Here is a 13,647-nt window from a genome sequence, read left to right as displayed (position 1 = left end):
GGTGGATCACCTGAGGTCGGGAGTTTGAGACCAGCCTGCCCAACATAGCAAAACTCCGTTTCTAGTGAAAAATAATAAAATTAGCAGGGCATGCTGGTATGTACCTGTAATCCCAGCTACTCAGGAGGCTGAGGCAGGGAGAATTGCTTGAACCTGGGAGGTGGAGGTTGCAGTGAGCCGAGATCACCCCACTACACTCCAGCCGGAGCAACAGAGCGAGACTCCATCTCAAAAAAAAAAAAAAAAAAAATCTGATCCCTGCCTAAAATAGAGAAAGCACTTATTGTCTACCAAAAGAAAATTTCCCTAATGCATCATACACAATTCCCTTAACTAAATTTGTTAGACAGAAAAATAGGGCAAAATTGAGTTTCTAGAAAAAAATTCTTATAATCTACAAAAAAAAAAAAGAAAGAAAGAAAGAAAGAAAATTTCCCAAATAATTTCTACACAATTCCTTTAATTACATTTGTTAGGGGAAAAAATACAGCAACACTGGGTTTCTAGCAAAGGAAACTGGGACCCGCAAAGTGGAGTGGGGGAAGGGACTAGGATTGCCAGGTAAAATGTAGGATGCTAAGTTACCTTTGAATTTCAGATAAATGACAAATACCTTTTTAGTATAAGTATGCCCCCATGCAATAACTGGGGACTTTTTATAAGTATATACTAAAAACTTCTTCATTGTTAGCCTGAAATTCAAAGTTAGCTGGGTGCCCTGTATTTTTAACATTTATTTATTTTATTTTATTTTTATTTTTTTGAGAGGGAGTCTTGCTCTGCTGCCCAGGCTGAAGTGCAGTGGCACAATCTTGCCTCACTACAAGCTCCACCTCCCAGGTTCACGCCATTCTCCTGCCTCAGCCTCCAGAGTAGCTGGGACTACAGGCTCCTGCCACCACACCCAGCTAATTTTTTTTTATATTTTTAGTTTCACCATGTTAGCCAGGATGGTCTCGATCTCCTGACCTCATGATCCGCCCTCCTCTGCCTCCCAAAGTGCTGGGATTACAGGCGTGAGCCACTGCACCCGGATATTTTAAAAATTTATTTTGCTGGCTGGCCATGGTGGCTCACACCTGTAATCCCAACACTTTGGGAGGCCCAGGTGGGAGGATCGCTTAGAGCCCAGGAGTTTGAGACCAGCCTGGGCAACATGGTGAAACCCCCATCTCTACCAAAAACACAAAAAGCAGTCGGGCTTGGTGACACTTGCCTGTAGACCCAGCTACTTGGGAGGCCGAGCAGGAGGATCATTTGAGCCTAGAAGTTTGAGGCTGCAGTGAGCTATGATTGTGCCACTGCATCCCAGAATTTTGGATTCTCAGGGGTAGTTCAATTCCTAGGATTCTAGAAATGAGAGGATTTTAACTTCTATACTTTATCAAAGTAACTCTTTGTCAGACATATTTATGTTTGAAGTGGGTCTGGGTGGCAGAGTGAGACCCTGTTTCAAAAGAAAAAAAAATTAAATTCTGACACTGATCAAAAACTAATTAAAAAATTTAAAAAATTAAGCCAGGCACAGTGGGTCACGCCTGTAATCCCTGCACTTTGGGAGGCTGAGGCAGGCAGTTCACTTGAGCTCAGGAGTTTGAGACCAGCCTGGCCAACATGGTGAAACCCCATCTCTACTAAAAATACAAAATTAGCTGGGCGTGGTGGCAGGCGCCTGTAATCCCAGCTATGCAGGAGGCTGAGGCAGGAGAATCGCTTGAACCCGGGAGGCAGAGGTTGCAGTGAGCTGAGATCATGCCATTGCACTCCAACCTGGGCAACAAGAGCGAAACTCAGTCTCGGAAAAAAAATAAAAACAAAAAAATTTAAAAACATAAATAAAAAAATCGTTTTGCTAAATCTGGCAACACCAAAGGGATGAAACTGACATTTACTGGGCGCCTTCTGCACATGTCAGTTCTCCCAGGAACCCAGAGAGGCGAGGGATTGGTAGCAATCTGTAGAGGCGAATATCCTCTAATATCCCTGGTGTTCTTTGTGGAACAGCTCAGTGGATTTACTTAATGGGAACTGAAAGAAGGAACAATGAAGACTTAGAAGGCTTCGATGATTTCCAATGCATTACTGCAAACTTGTCTCTTCTTAGAAGCAACAGAAAAAAAGTCAGGAACTACAGACAATCTATTACTCAAGTAATGCTAAAGGACTCCCATGGTCTTCAAACAAGAAGAGATGCTCTAAGATAAATGAATTCATTACGTTCATGCTTCATCATCTGTGGAAGCTGTGACTCAGAGCCATCCAGCAATAATGAGGCAGTGCGTTCATGTCCCGTTAATATCCCCAAACAGTGGGAGATGAATGGAGAACATAGGGCTGTGTTCGAATGAAAAAGAGGAGTTTTGTTCGGCGCTCTTTCAGCAGGGAATAAGTACTGATGTGGGAACTGAGCTTCAATTTACAACTAAGGATCACATTAAAAATATATTAAGAGGACTACAATGAAGCTTATTGTAGCTATTATTATTTCATTTAAATGAATCCCAGTTTAATAAGAACCATCAAGGGGGCTACCATGTCTAAAATGTAACTTCTCTTGCGAATCCTGAAATTTCTACTGACAAAAGACTACAATGCGCAATTAATTAATTAATTTGAGATGGAGTCCCACTCTGTCGCCCAGGCTGGAGTGCAGTGGCACGATCTCAGCTCACTGCAACCTTTGCCTCCTGGGTTCAAGCAATTCTCTTGCCTCAGCCTCCTGAGTAGCTGCAGTTACAGGCATGTGCCACCACGCCCAGCTAATTTTTTTGTATTTTTAGTGGAGATGGGGTTTCGCCATATTGGCCAGGCTGGTCTTGAACCCCTGACCTCAGGTGAGCTGAGATCGTGTCACTGCACTCCAGCCTGGGCGACAGAGCAAGACTACATCTCCTGCCTCAGCCTCCCCAATAGCTGAGACTACAGGCACCCGCCACCATGCCCGGCTAATTTCTTTTTGTATTTTTAGTGGAGATGGAGTTTCACGGTGTTAGCCAGGATGGTCTCAATCTCCTGACCTCGTGATCTACCTGCCTCGGCATCCCAAAGCGTTGGGATTACAGGCATGAGCCACTGCTCCCGGCCCAGAAAATTTTTAATCTACCTATAACCCAGACCAAACCAATGTAAATCTTTAAATGTATTTGATTATGTTTAGTGTTTCCCTAAAGTGTATAAAATCAAGCTGCACCCGGACCACCTTGGGGACATGTTCTCAGAATCTCCTGAGGGCTGTGTCACAGCCATGGTCGCTCTTATTTGGCTCAGAATAAATCTCTTCAAATATTTTACAGAGTTTGACTCTTTTCATTGACAATTTTGGCTCAAAATGTGGCTACAGACTAATAAAAAATAGCTATGCTTTCTGCAAATTTTCCAGACAATTTTTCTTTTTGTTTCTTTTCTTTTTTCCTTTTTTTTTTTTTTTTTGAGACAGAGTCTCACCCCATTGCCCAGGCTGGAGTGGAGTAGCTCACTTGGCTCACTGCAACCTCTGCTTCCCAGGCTTGAGTGGTTCTCCCACCACTGCCTCCAAAGTAGCTGGGACTACAGATGAGTGCCACCATGCCCAGCTAATTTTTGTGTTTTTTGTAGACAGGTTTTCGCCATATTGCCCAGACTAGTCTTAAACTCTTGGACTCAAGCGATCCGCCCTCCTCAGCCTCCCAAAGTGCTGGGATTACAGGCAGAAGCCACTGCGCCCAGCTAGAAGAGGGAAAGTTTAATATCATTGATTCACATTGTTCAAGATAGTTATGTTGTATAAAGTCACCACGGACACTGAATTGGCAAATATTGAATCATTGCTCTAAACAAAATGCAGGATTGGGTTTCTCCAAGCCTCTGGTCACAACATTTTTATAAAGCAATCAATACATAACCTTGTGTTTTATGTGTGTGTGTTGAAAGATGCCTTATCTAATACATATTGTTGAATCATTGACACTGAACTCACGGCCAACAGCACTGTAACTCATGCCTGAACAAAGCTTATCTAACAAATGTACTTTCTCCATTAGGCACTTCACAGCGTTCTTGTACTCAGAGACACTCGATAGCACTTCAGGAGGACACTTAGGGGCCTTTTGTTGTTGTTGTTGTTGAGATGGAGTCTCACTCTGTTCCCCAGTCTGGCGTGCAGTGGCATGATCTCAGCTCACTACAACCTCCACCTTCCAGACTCAATCAGTTCTCCTGCCTCAGCCTCCGGAGTAACTGGGATTACAGGCATGCGCCACCATGCCCGGCTAATTTTTTTATTTTTAATAGAGACAGGGCAGGCTGTCTCTAACTCCTGACCTCAGGTGATCCACCTGCCTTGGCTTCCCAAAGTGCTCAGATTACAGGTGAGAGCCACCGCACCTGGCTGGGGGCCATTATAAGCAGCAAAATCACAAAAAGCACAGAACTGTGAAAGATATGACACTAAATACACTGTAGAAAGGACACTTGTTAGCAGTCTGAAAACTGAGACAAGAAGGCAGAGTGTGACCAGGTACAGTGGCTCATGCCTGTAATCCTAGCATTTTGGGAGACCGAGGCAGAAGGATCACTTGAGGTCAGGAGTTCAAGACCAGCCTGGCCAACATGGTGAAACCCTGTCTCTAATAAAAATACAGAAATTGGCCAGGCGCGGTGACTCATGCCTGTAATTCCAGCACTTTGGGAGACCGAGACGGGTGGATCACGAGGTCAAGAGATCAAGACCATCCTGGCTGACATGGTGAAACCCAATCTCCGCTAAAAGTACAAAAATTAGCCAGGCATGGTGGCACGTGCCTGTAGTCCCATCTACTCAGGAGGCTGAGGCAGGAGAATCGCCTGAACCCAGAAGGCAGAGGTTGCACTGAGCCGAGATTGCGCCACTGCACTCTAGTCTGAAGACAGGGCAAGACTGTGTCTCAAAAAATAAATAAATAAACAAATAAATAAAATTAAAACATAAATAAAAATAAAAATAAAATAAAAATGTAGAAATTAGCCACCATGGTGGCACACGTGTGTGACCCCAGCTACTCAGGAGGTTGAGGCAAGAGAATCACTTGAACCCCAGAGGTGGAGGTTGCAGTGAGCCAAGATCATGCCACTGCACTCCAGCCTGGGCGACAGAGCAAGACTCTGTCTGAAAAAAATTTTAAAAAGAAGGCAGAGTGTCACCTTGTTGGACCTCAGCTGGGAATGGGCGCATCATGTGACTTAAATATTTTGCTGCTCTCTTCATATACATGTCTTCAGATAAAGGCAAAAGCACCAGAATTATTGATTTGGGGTCCAAATACATTTTAGCAAGGTAGACAGATTTATAAATATGGAACCCACGAATAATGAGGATGGACTATATGAAGAATTGTTAATAGGAGACTGGAATAATGAGGGTTTGAGTAGTAAGAAGGGAAATCTGAAAAGTATACAGGCAGGTGCAGGGCTCACGTCTGTAATCCCAGCACTTTGGGAGGCTGAGGCAGGTGATTAGCTTGAGCTCAGGAGTTGGAGACCAGCCTGAGCAATACACCAAGATTCCATTTCTAAAAAAAAATTTGTTTTAATTAGCTAGGCATGGGAGCTCATGTCTGTAGTCCCAGCTACTTGGGAGGCTAAGGTGGGAGGATCGATTGAGCCCGCAAGGCAGAGGTTGCAGTCAGCCGAGATTGTACCACTGCACTCCAGTACGGGCAACAGAGTGAGAACCTGTCTCAAAAAAAAAGTATACAAATACTAGATACAAGGAACAGCCGTGACACTCATGGAAACAATCACCCCTGGAGGTCTGAGATCCTGACCAGGTAGAGAGGGTACAGCCCTGCATCACTGAATAGCAAAGAAGACAGTTGCTGTGATGCCCTGCTGGCTGGTAGAACTTGCTGGAAAGCTACCCTCAGGGTAAACTTTTCATGGCAAGGTGTCTCTCTGAAGGTACGCTGCTGCAAAACCACCAGAGGGGAGTGCCAGGGGAAGCTGCCTGCCAATAGGTGGTGCAGGAGCCAGACACTGGTGAGGCCATCAGCAGGAACCAATAAGCAAAACTCTTTCCTCCTGCAGTGCCTCTCCAGCACCCTCTACTGACCAAACTTAAAATAACGTGCTTCCTGGCAAAGGAAAACTACTTTACAGGGCCCAGATCCATTTTTACCCAGAAGGCAAAAAGGATGGATTTGGAGCTGGAAGGCAATAGATCAAAAACTGGCATCGTACTGTTTGATGTTTTTTCTTTTCTTTTTTTAGACATAGGGTCTTGCTGTGTTGCCCAGGCTTGCCCCAAACTCCTGGGTTCAAGTGATCCTCCCACCTCAGTCTCCTGAGTAGCTGGGACCACAGGCTCCTGGCATTGTGCCTGGCTGTTTAATGGTTTTAAAAAATAATTCTACATGTATGAAAAACAAAAAAGTATAATTAATAAAATTAACATCTTGGCCGGGCGTGATGGCTCACACCTGTAATTGCAGCACTTTGGGAGGCCAAGGTGGATCACTTGAGGCCAGGAGTTCGAGACCAGGTTGGCCAACATGGCACAACCCCATCTCTACTAAAAATACAAAATTAGCCAGGAGTGATGGTGGGCACCTGTAATCCCAGCTATTTGGGAGGCTGAGGCGGGAGAATCCCTTGCGCCCGGGAGGTATAGGCTGCAATGAGCTGAGATTGTACCACTGCACTCCAGCCTTGACAAAAGAGCCAGACTCCATCTCCAAAAAACAAATAAAATTAACATCTCTAGTGTTAACCACTCTTTTCATTTTTAATGAATTTTTTATAATCTTTTCCATGCATGTAGTTTTTTATTAAAAAAATTAAATTAGGTTCATATTACACATGCTGTGTTCTTACCAGCCCTTTTGAGTTAACAGTGTCATCTTTCCATGTTGATAAATGTGTACCTGCATCACTTTTTTTTTTTTTTTTAAGAAGGAGTCTCACTCTGTCACCCAGGCTGGAGTGCAGTGGTGCGATGTCAGCTCACTACAACCTCTGCCTCCCAGGTTCAAATGATTTTCCTGCCTCAGCCTCCCAAGTAGCTGGGATTACAGGTGTCCACCACTATGCCCGGCTAATTTTTTTTGTACTTTTAGTAGAGACGGGGTTTCACCATGTCAGCCAGGCTGGTCTCAAACTCCTGACCTCAAGTGTTCCTCCCACATCAGTGTCCCAAAGTGCTGGGATTACAGGCAAGAGCCACCGCACCTGGCACTGTTTTTTTTTTTACAGGTTATGTCTTTTAACCAGTTTTATGGAAGTACCACTGTTTAGCCAATTCCCTGTTATTTTGTTGTATATATAGTTTGTTTTCAATTTTGTTTCATTATAAGCAGCGCTACTGTGGACAGTCTTATAGTTAAATCTCTAACAGATTTATGTCTTTTTTTTTTTTTTTTTTTTTTTTTGAGACGGAGTCTCGCTCTGTCGCCCAGGCTGGAGTGCAGTGGCCAGATCTCCGCTCACTGCAAGCTCCGCCTCCCGGGTTCACGCCATTCTCCTGCCTCAGCCTCCCGAGCAGCTGGGACTACAGGCGCCCGCCACCTCGCCCGGCTAGTTTTTTTGTATTTTTAGTAGAGACGGGGTTTCACCATGTTAGCCAGGATAGTCTCGATCTCCTGACCTCGTGATCCGCCCGTCTCGGCCTCCCAAAGTTCTGGGATTACAGGCTTGAGCCACCGCGCCCGGCCTATTTATGTCTTTAGTTTACACTTTGGGAGTAGAATTTTAAGTACAAAACAGGTATATTTTAAGTGTTTTTGTTACTGAATGCCCAGTTCCATTCAGTTCAATACTTTGAACTGAATCTTTGAAATACATCAAAGGTTTTATAACAATCTGAAATTCTACCAGTAAACCATGAGAATACTTATTTTCTTCTTTTTTTTTGAGACGGAGTTTCACTCTTGTTGCCCAGGCTGGAGTGCAATGGCATGATCCTGGCTCACCACAACCTCTGCCTCCTGGATTCAAGCAATTCTCCTGCCTCAGCCTCCCAAGTAGCTGGGATTACAGGCATGGACCAACATGCCTGGCTAATTTTGTATTTTTAGTAGAGACGGGGGTTTCTCCATGTTGGTCAGGCTGGTCTCGAACTCCCAACATCAGATGATCCACCCGCCTCAGCCTCCCAAAGTGCTGGGATTACAGGTGTGAGTCACTGTGCCCGGCCGAGAATACTTATCTGCTTCTACACTAACACTGGATGTTATTTTTTATTTTATTTTATTTTATTTTTTTGAGACAGAGTCTCGCTGTGTCGCCCAGGCTAGAGTTCATTGGCATGATCTCCACTCACTGCAACCTCCATCTCCAGGGTTTCAGCAATTCTCCTGCCTCAGCCTCCCGAGTAGCTGGGACTGCAAGGCGTGCGTCACCATGCCCGGCCAATTTTTGTATTTTTAGTAGAGACAGGGTTTCACCATGTTGGTCAGGCTGGTCTCGAACTCCTGACCTCAGGTGATCCGCCCGCCTCGGTTTCCCAAAGTGCTGGGATTACAGGTGTAAGCCACCACGCCCAGCCGAATGTTATTATTTAAAAAAAAAACAACTTCGGTAATTATAGGCAAAAATGCTATTTCATCCATTTCTGCATTTTTTTGGTTACTAGTAATGTTGAACTTTTTGTCATGTTGACTCTTTGCATGTTTTTCTTTTTTATATTGTCTGTTAATGTCTTTGCCCATTTGCCTTCTGGGCACACAGTTTTAGAGAAGCCTGTGCACTTTCATGAAATGGAAATAAATCTGAAACAAATTAAACACAAATTATACTTTAAAATGCTAATAAAAATTCTTATTTTCAGCCAGGTGTGGTGGCTTATGCCTGTAATCCCAGCACTTTGGGAGGCCAAGGTGAACGGATGCTTGAGCTCAGGAGTTTGAGACCAGCCTGGGCAACATGGTGAAACCCCATCTCTACCAAAAATACAAAAATTAGCCAGGGGTGGTTGTGTCTTAGCCACTGCGGAGGATGAGGTGGGAGGATGGCTTGAGCCCATGAGGCAGAGGTTGGAGTGAGCCGATATGCCACTGCACTCCAGCGTGGGAGACAGGAGTGAGAGCCTAGCTCAAAACAAAAACAAAAAGAACAAAAACAAAAAGGTTCTTTGAGTACCAGAAAAATTGTCAATGGGAATGCTTTCCTCAAGGTGCTGAAAATTAATAAAAAATCAACAAATCATTGATGGTAGTGGCTGGTTTTGCTTTCTTCTATATCTAGCTAATTATCACTGAACAAACATTTTCTAAAACATTTTCGATGTTTCAGAACAGAGATTTCAAATTGACAGCCAAGGGACGGATTCATTCATAATTTACTCTCTTTTATTTTGCTTTATTTTTCTTATGGTATTTACAAGTAATTAATGTACATTATATAGCTACTTATCTCTCTATTACTATAGGATGTAAGATCCACAAAAATAACCAGGCACAGTGGCTCACACCTGTAGTCCCAGCACTTTGGGAGGCCAAGGCAGGAGGATCACTTGAACCCAGGAGCTCAAAGACCAGTCAGAGCAACATAGGGGACCCCATCTCTTCAAAACTTAAAACATTAGCTGGGCATGGTGGTGCATGCCTGTAGTCCCAGCAGTTTGGGAGGCTGAGGTAGAAGGATCACTTGAGCCCAGGAGGTTAAGGCTGCAGTGAGCCAGAATCGTGCCACTGCATTCCAGCCTGGGGGACAAAGTGAGACCTATCTCAAGTTAAAAAAAAAAAAAAAAATCCACAAAAGGCAAAGACTTAATCTCTTTTAATTGTTGTTGTATCTCCAATTTCTAAAATACTGTGTGGTATATAATGCACCTTCAGAAAATATTTGTTGAATCCATGCATTTAGTGATTATTTATTGAACTCCCACTGCATCCTAGGCACTGGACTAGCTAGACTTGGGCGGTAAATTGCCTCTGCGTCTATGAAGTGTCTTTAAAATATGATTCTTGGTCTGGCGCGGTGGCTCACACCTGTAATCCCAGAGCTTTCAGAGGCTGAGGCGGGCGGATCACTCGAGATCAGGAATTCGAGACCAGCCTGGCCAACATGGTCAAACCCTGTCTCTAATAAAACTCCAAAAATTAGCCAGGTGTGGTGGTGGGCACCTGTAATCCCAGCTACTCAGGAGGCTGAGGCAGGAGAATCGCTCAAACCCAGGAGACAGAGGTTGTAGTGAGCCGAGATCGAGCCACTGCTCTCCAGCCTGGATGACAGAACAAGACTCTGTCTCAAAAAATAAATAAATAAAATATGATGCTCATTAAAACCAGATTGAAAACAGTGGAAATGTTTTGGAAATAATATTACTGTGCCAGTATGTGGATTCATTACTCATTCGTTCTATGACTATTTTTTTGAGAGCCTATCTGCTAGTCACTTGGGGACACAATAATTTTTTTTTTTTTTTTTTTTTTTGAGACGGAGTCTCGCTCTGCCGCCCAGGCTGGAGTGCAGTGGCGCGATCTCGGCTCACTGCAAGCTCCGCCTCCCGGGTTCACGCCATTCTCCTGCCTCAGCCTCCCGAGTAGCTGGGACTACAGGCGCCCACAACCGCGCCCGGCTAATTTTTTGTATTTTTAGTAGAGACGGGGTTTCACCGTGGTCTTGATCTCCTGACCTTGTGATCCGCCCGCCTCGGCCTCCCAAAGTGCTGGGATTACAGGCGTGAGCCACCGCGCCCGGCCGGGGACACAATAATATTAAAGACAGATTCTGTCCCTGCAGTTATGGCGTTGATAATCTATCAAGGGAGGCAGACATTAAACAACTAATTAATTGTGATTGTGCTAAGTACATAAAGGAGAAAGACAGGTGCCTCTAAGCACTCATGAGATTTCCCTGAGAAAATGATACTTATACTTCTACCAAAGGGATTAGAAGTTACGCAAGACAAAAGGGAAGGGAAAAAAAGAATAGCCTCATCAAATAAAACAGCTTGTCAGGAAAGATCTTGCAGTACAGGAAGACCAAGGTGGGTACTATGGCTCGCGCCTGTAATCCCAGCACTTTGGGAGGCCGAGGTAGGTGGATCACTCGAGCTCAGGAGTTGAGGACCAGCCTAGGCAACATGGTGAAACCCCATCTGTACAAAAATACAAAAAAGTTAGCCAGACATGATGGTGTGCACCTGCGGTCCCAGCTACTCGGGAGGCTGAGGTGGGAGGATCACTTGAGCCTGGGAAGTGGAGGTTGCAGTGAGCCGTGTTCACATCATTGCACTCCAGCCTGGGTGACAAAGTGAGACCCTGTCTCAAAACAAACAACAAAAACAACAACAACAACAACAAAAAGACCAAGAGGATAATCAAGGGGATAATGACAGAGACCGAAGAGGTAGGCAGCGGCCATATTATATACTCATGGGCCAAGTGAAGGATGCTCGCTTTATTCCATGAACAGCTGAAGGCTTGTAAGCAGACCATCTGATTTCTACATTTAACAGATGACTCTGGTTTCTGTATTAAGAATGGTTTGGCTACAGAGACTGCTTAGATATGGCAGTAGTCAAGGTGGTAGCAACGGAAATAGAGATGCAGACAGCTTTGAGAGATATTTAGGAGGTGGAAGTGGCAACACGGATTGGAAGGGGTTAGGGAAGGGAAAGCGCGAGAGAGGGGAAGGCACCCTGGTTCCTGGCATGAACAGCTGGGTGGATGATGGGGAGCTTTTATGGGATGAGGAGTGTGAGAATCCCTGGTTCAGGGTGGAAGAGGAGTTCAGTGCAATCAAGGTACAGCTATAAATGTGTATAACTGAAGCAGAAGTTTCAGAAGCAATGAGTACCCTTCCTACCATAGAAGGTGCTCTGATTTGTTTTTCTTCTTTCTTTTTTTTTTTTAAGAATTTTTTGGCTAGTCATGGTGGCTTACGCCTGTAATCCCAGCACTCTGGGAGGCCGAGCTGGATGGATCATTTGAGGTCAAGAGCTTGAGACAAGCCTGGCCAACATGGTGAAACCCTGTCTCTACTAAAAATAGAAAAATTAGTTGGGCATAGTGACTCACACCTGTAGTCCCAGCTACTTGGGAGGCTGAGGCAGGAGAATTGCTTGAACTCAGGAGGCAGACGTTGCAGTGAGCTGGGATCACACCACTGCACTCCAGCCTGGGCAACAGAGTGAGATTCGGTCTCAAAAAAAAAAAAAAAAGGAAAAGAATTTTTTACTCAATAGTAACCAATGCTCTGATTTTTTTTTTTTTTTTTTTTTTTTTTTTTTTTTTTTTTTGAGACGGAGTCTCGCTCTGTCACCCAGGCTGGAGTGCAGTGGCGCCATCTAGGTTCACTGTAAGCTTCGCCTCCCAGGTTTACGCCATTCTCCTGCCTCAGCCTCCCGAGTAGCTGGGACTACAGGCGCCCGCCACCTTGCCTGGCTAGTTTTTTGTATTTTTTTTAGTAGAGACGGGGTTTCACCGTGTTAGCCAGGATGGTCTCGATCTCCTAACCTCGTGATCTGCCCGTCTCGGCCTCCCAAAGTGCTGAGATTACAGGCTTGAGCCACCGCTCCCAGCCACTCCGATATTTTTTAATCAACTTTGTTGAAGTATGTTTTACATAATAGATTTTCGTATGTTTTACATAGTAAAATTCACCCATATTACATGTACAGTTCAACAGGTTTTGACAAATGTATATGCCTGTGTAACCACCACGATTAAAATACAGAGCTCTTCTGTCATTTCCAAAAATTCCCCAGCACCCCTTGGCAGTCAATTCCCCCTCCATCTCAGTCCCAGGCTTTCTGCCATTATAGTTTGCGTTTTCTAGAAATCCATATAAATGAAACCATACCACATATATACAGTATACATATGATATAGGTATTCACTTGTATCTGGTTTATTTTCTTGGAGACAGGGTCTTGCTGTGTCACCCACGCTAGAGTGCAGTGGTGCAATCATAGCTCACTGCAGCCTCAACTTCCCAGGCTTGAGAAATCCTCCACTCTCAGCTGACTTTTTTTTTTTTTTTTTGGTAAAGACTGGGTCTCTCAGTGTTGCCTAGGCTGGTCTCAAATTCCTGGGCTCAAGCGAACCTCCCATCTTGGCCTCCCAAAGTACTGGGATTACAGGCTCCAGGCCATGTATCTGGCTTCTTTCACTCAGCATAATGGTTTTAAGATTCATCTATGACAGGGATCAGCAAATTAGGGCCTGTGGGCCAAATCTGGCCTGGTACTTGATTATGCAAAGGCCCAAGAGCTCAGCATGACTTTATATTTTTAAGTGATTGAAAAAAAGTCAAAGAAGAATATTTTGTGACACATGTAAATTAAATGAAATCCAAAATTCAGTGTCTATAAATAAAGCTTTATTGGAACACAGCAACACTCATTTGTTTACATACTGTCTATGGCTGTTTTCATGCTACCGAATCAAATACTTGAAACTGAAATCGCAAGAACCTAAACTACGGTTTGCAAAGCCTGAAATATTTACAACCGGGCCCTTTACGGAAAAAGTCTGCCAACTCCTAATCTGTGGTGTCCCATGGATCAATAATTTACTCTTTTTTATTGCAGTACAGTACTCCATTCCATTGTAGGGATAGGCCATAATTTGTTTATCTGTTTGTCTGTTGATGGACATTTGGGTTACTGCCTAATTATCCTTAATCCATGTGATGTGCTCTGATGTTTTGCATCCTATTTCATTTTTTAAATAATTGCTACTCATGACCCAA

This window comes from Macaca mulatta, chromosome 20, assembly GCF_049350105.2.
Source record: "Macaca mulatta isolate MMU2019108-1 chromosome 20, T2T-MMU8v2.0, whole genome shotgun sequence".
NCBI lineage: Eukaryota > Metazoa > Chordata > Mammalia > Primates > Cercopithecidae > Macaca > Macaca mulatta.
The sequence above is the reverse complement of the archived record's forward strand: the minus strand, read 5'-3'. Positions refer to the sequence as shown.